This window comes from Triticum dicoccoides, chromosome 4A, assembly GCF_002162155.2.
Source record: "Triticum dicoccoides isolate Atlit2015 ecotype Zavitan chromosome 4A, WEW_v2.0, whole genome shotgun sequence".
Lineage (NCBI taxonomy): Eukaryota > Viridiplantae > Streptophyta > Magnoliopsida > Poales > Poaceae > Triticum > Triticum dicoccoides.
This window is the reverse complement of record NC_041386.1, coordinates 712907506-712913058: the sequence shown is the minus strand read 5'-3', so window position 1 is coordinate 712913058 and position 5553 is coordinate 712907506. Positions and strand designations below refer to the sequence as shown.

Genomic DNA, 5553 nt, shown 5'->3' with positions numbered 1-5553 from the left:
CAACCGTTATGTGCTCAGCCCGCACACGAGCGGTACTACTGCTCCACGAGCGGTACTACCGCTCGGGCGGAAGAAGCAGGGAAACGAAGCAACAAAACAAGAACCTTGGGGCGGTAGTAAAGCAGTAGCGGTACTACCGCCCGACCGGAGCGGTACTACCGCCGGGCCAGCGGTACTACCGCTTAACAGCCTAAGCGGTACTACCGCTCCTCCTCGCGGTACTACCGCTCGAGAGCGGTACTACCGCCACTCCTGTCGCGGCAGGTACCGTAAAGTCCGACACGAAAAACAAGCCCTCGAATCGAGGCGGCACTAGCACGAAACCGCAGCGGTACTACGGCTGGGGCTACAAGCGGTACTACCGCTCCGGGCCACGGTACTACCGCTCAGACTAGAGCAGGGAGAAAAGCAGAAATGCCATAACTTCTTCATATGAGCTCCGAATTGAGCAAACTCAAGCTTGTTGGATACAAGACAACGAGTAGCATCAAAACAGCGAACAAAGGAGTGACACCTCCAACAGAGAAGAACCGGCATACCCTCCAACATCGAAAACATCATAGAAGATGCATGTGAACTCCGTTTTCGATGAACTCGAGCTTGTCATAAAAATGACCATAAGCTCCAAATCTCACAAGGAGAAGAACCAAACAATAACCAATAAAGATGATGCAAGGATGCAATGGTTTGAGCTCTCTACGAACGATACGATCAAGCAACTCATCGAGAGCCCCCCTTGATAGTACGGCAATCGATCCTATAACCCGGTCTCCCACAACTACCATGAGACCGGTAAAATAGAAAGCCTATCAAGGGCAAACATTTGCCTCGCACATGATCCACTTGAGCTAGATGATGACAATCTTCTCCTCCTCAAGATGGACCACCTTTCTTGATTGCGTTGGCTCGATGAAGACTAGTAGATTGCTCCCCCATACTCCACTATGGGTGAGCCACTCTTCTGCACATCTTCACAAGTCCATTGTCGCCACAATGGACGGCAAGCTTCAAGCATACGATCTCTTCGTGATGATCCTACTTGAACTTGCACACCGCAACCTAACCCTACAAAGAACTCTCACGAAGACCATGGGTTAGTACACAAAGCGTAATTGACCATGCTTACCATACCATGGGATCGCTTGATCCCTCTCGGTACATCTTCTATGCTGTGTGTGTTGATCAACTTGATTCACTCTTTGACTTAGTCTTGATCAACCTTGAATCTTTCCAACTCTCTTCATTTGGATGATGTCTTGAAGGTAAACATGAATGATCACACACTCTTCTTCTTCAAGACATGCTTGCTATAAGCTCAATACTCATAAGACCAATCTTTGAATAATTCCTTAATAGCACCTTGGTCATCACAAACTCTCCTTGAAACCAACAAATGGACTCCAAGAAAAGCCTATGGACAAACACTTCAAATATAACTCAATATAACTCAAGGCAACCATTAGTCCATAGAGATTGTCATCAATTGCCAAAACCAAACATGGGGGCGCCGCATGTTCTTTCAACAAGTTAACCAGATCAGACACCACATGTTACATGTTTACCTACCCATTTTTATTCTTTTCTTGTGCCTTAACTTCTAGAAGCTTCTCATCAGGTTTTTTTTAGTTTCTGGAGGTTTTTTATTTGGTTTTTTCTGATTTCTTTCTCTTTCCTTTTTCGCTTCTTTCATTTTTTCCTTTCCTTTAATTTTTATAAATGTGTGAATTTTTTTCAAATCTGAATACTTTCTTCAAATTTATAAACTTTTCTCTCAAAACCATGAATTGTTTTTCAAATTTTGTGAACATTTTTTTCCAAACCGATAAACTTTCTTTCAAAGTCAATGAACTTTTTCCCAAAATCGATAAACTATTTTTTGGAATTCGTGATAAACTTTATTTCATTCTTGATGAAAATATTCATTATCGATGAACTTTTTCTTCAAATTCGATGAACATTTCCCACCCCCTACTTGACACAGGCATTTCCTATTTGGCGCCGCAGGCGCCCGTTACAGTGCAATTTGCAAACGGGCGCCTGCAGCAGTCCTAGATGGGGCGGGAAGGGGAATCGAACTCGAGACCTGTTCGTTGCAAGCGCACTGCTCTAGCCAGCAGGCTACCCACCCTCGTGTGTATAGCTAGTTCGTTTTTTCCTTTAAATCCTTTTCTTCTTCTCATCTTTTTGTTTTCTTTACTGCGCGGTTTTTTTTAATTGGTGAACTTTTTTTGAAAATAATGAACTTTTTCCTGAATCGTTGAACTTTTTTCAAATCCGATGAACCTTTTTTTTAATTGTGTGAACTTTTTTAAAATCCGGTGAACTTTTTTTCAAATTTCATTGAATTTGTAAAAAGTTCATCGAAAAATGAAAAAGTTCATCGATTTGAAAAGAGTCCATGAATTTGAAAAAAAACATATAAGGAATAAACAAAAGAAAAAACGAATAAACGAAAAAGAAAAGAGGAAACTAGAAAAAAAGGAAAATGATGTGACCAAGCAGATGTGGCTTAGTGGCGTAGTGGTTGGTTCGTTGTAACATGAGACAGGAGTCTCGTCAAAAGGAAACTGCTGATACTTATGAATGATTCAAAGAGGAAGGGACAGAAACTGTGCTTCATCTTCTATCAAGCCGTGCCCGGCCACCTCCTAAGCCTATCTCTACACCAATACATTACGGGACACCAAGCCCTGAGGCTACTTACCAAAATTTAGCCTGTCCAGCATTGCTGATTGTTGCTCGAGTGGTATAGGCATACTACAATGCAGTACCCCTATTAGACTAACATTGACAAAAACTGCGGCGTGCAGATCATGCTACAACGGTCGCACGAACGGAAGTCGGGTGGTGCGCGCGTTCTTCAGAGACTACTGTTCTGGAGGATTTTGGACATGCTGCTCTAGCTGCCTGCCCGTGCTAGCTACTGGTCGCCAACCTCAAAGGCTCATGGCTCAGTTCGGTACCGCCTCGCCTGCTGGAACCATTCTCACGCTGGAAGGGGCCTGCTGATCCTTACTTCTTGGTCGCCTTCTTGCCTCACCGCTGGTGCTTGCATCCCCGACGCGGCTTTTAGCCTGGGACAGAAGTTGCTTCCTTCGCTGCTTCGGGCTGGTGTGACCGTCTCTTTCTATTGCTCGCAGAACAGCTTTCCGGAGCCTGGACTCCACCATTTCCCATGAGACGAGCTTCTCTAGAACTGCAGAGACATACTCAGCCCTTCGATTCTGCAGCCATGTAACAAGAACAGACTAAGTGGCGGATATGGCAAATATAACCACTAGAAATCATGAGCACCATTGACATCTAACCTCATAATCCAAGTAGTAGGCATGCTGTTCCCAAGACAGAGAATTGGTTAGCAATGTTAACTTTTATGAAGGAAAATGCATGGAAATGAAAATGAATGATGTGTGCATACCTCCCAAACATCAATCGCAAGGAGTGGCTGCCAACAAGAATAGACAGACAAAAATATCAGATCACTGTAGAATATATAGTATGCATGGGGGAGACAGACAATAGATTTTTTATAAATGGAAATACTTTCTTGTCAGAGGAACAAATAATAAGAGGCAATACAAAGCTTCCAAAATGAAGTAGTGCACAGTATACACTGCATGATTATGTAGGGAAACACAGTTGCAGGTAAATACTCACAGAGTGGCCCCAGACAAGTGGGTTGATAGCATTTGGAGACTTTGAGATGACCAGCCTGCCATAATTGTCAGATGGGATTGGGCTTTTTGACTTCACATGAGGTAACTTGCTCCCCTTGTCTGAACCAGTTACAGAGCAAGGTTCAGTTCCATCACATACGCACCACTTGGAGCAAGTTTTGAAACAGGTACAAACTGCTAACAAATGTGGGTTTCAGCATCACTTACAAGAAAGCCAAACCCATCCAGAACCGAACTGAGTTAGTGTGGCATCCATGAATTGTTTGATCATGCCGTCATATGATCCGAAGTCTCTGTTTATAAACTTCAGAAGACGTTCCGGGGGCTTGCCTCCACCGCCAGGTTTCATTGATCGCCAATAGAAATCATGGTTCCATACCTACACAACAGGGCCAATAATTAGGATTTAGGGATCTAAAGCATACGCAAGCCACAAAAGATGGTTCCAGATAGTATCGAAATGCTACCTGTGCGGCATGGAAGAAGGGAGCGTGGGGTGGCGCCCTGCCCTCGTTGAATGAGGCGAGCATCATCTGCCCAATCGACATCCGCTCCCACTCGCTGCCGCCGATCATGCCGTTGAGCCTGTCCACGTGCCCGCGCTGGTGAACTCCCCAGTGCTGCTCCACCGTCTCCTTGCTTATGTATGGCTCCAGAGCATCCTGCATTACAACCCCTTGTCCGTCACCCCGTTCCCAGGGGCACCAATGTTTGTGAATCATTACTTCTGTTGTACTTACTGCAGGATAAGGGAGAGGCTGCTGCTTTATCCAGGCAACTGGATCAGCATCGTCAGGGTTCAAGGACTCGAGCACATCGGCGGCATCATCGGCAGCTTGGTCCGTGGCGGCATCAGCAGCAACATTCACCGCATCGTCCTCGGTCACCACATTCGCCTTGCCGGCAGAGCGAGTCATGTGGCAATTCCATCTCCCCCGGCTATCTCCCTAGTCACATATGTAAATACAGTCACTACACCGCACCAAAATCAAATCAAACATCTACAAAAGCTGGACAGGACTACTGAAATCTAGAATTATGGTACTATATAGTCTAATCTACACACAGAGCTGCTAACCCAACACAAAAGTTTCCTTCTGTAACTGAAACCAAAGGAAAAAAATGACAGTAATCTTGCTGATAGTGCCTAGAGTGTCGAGAAGAATGGAACGAGTGGGGATGAACCCAGTTCGCTCGAAATTCAACTTCCGAATCTAATCAGCATGAGGAGCATATTGGGTGGGTGGGGGGGAAGCAACGAAACGAAGAGCTGTGCGTGGAGCTTACCATGGCGCCTCCTCTGCGTGGGACGGCTAAGCGGCGCCGTCGGGACTCACCGCCGGCGCGGGGGAGGAAGGAGGCCGAGCCGGAGCTGGAGGGCGCGGGGAGGGCGAGGGGGAGAAGGGCTCCCGCCACCCCTACCGGCGCGGTGAACGCCATGGACGGACGACGCGAGCTTGGGGGAGACTGGGTGAGGGGATAAGCGAGCGGCCATGGACGCGGCGGGGGTTTGGGTCGTAGTAGGCTCGAACTGCTCGCGGGATGTGGGCCTGTTGCCGGGTGCATATGGGCCTAAAGAAGCCCGTTTCGTCTTTGACATAGGCCGAATTAGAAGGAAAAAACGTCTCAGATGAAGAAGGCGTAATATCTCTCTATCCCGCTTTGTCAGTCCCGGAAGCTGAAAACGAAACTGCAATTATTATCTCTGAAGACTCTTTACCAAATCCAGTTTTATAAAACTGATTTGATCCCTTTGTCTGTTCTTGCATCTCGCAGCTGCTCTGAAGATTTTCATGGGAAACTTTTCTGCGGCAAGATTTCTTCAACCGTCCCGGGTCATCGGCGGCGAAGCGCGTCCGTGATCCGTCAGTGCCCG

At 46.5% G+C, this 5553-nt stretch overlaps 1 pseudogene; it reads right to left on the bottom strand.

Annotated features, from left to right (window-relative positions):
• Positions 1-2553: 2553 nt before the first annotated feature.
• LOC119288096 lies at positions 2554-5161 on the bottom strand (annotated as a pseudogene).
• Between the last annotated feature and the right edge of the window lie 392 nt (positions 5162-5553).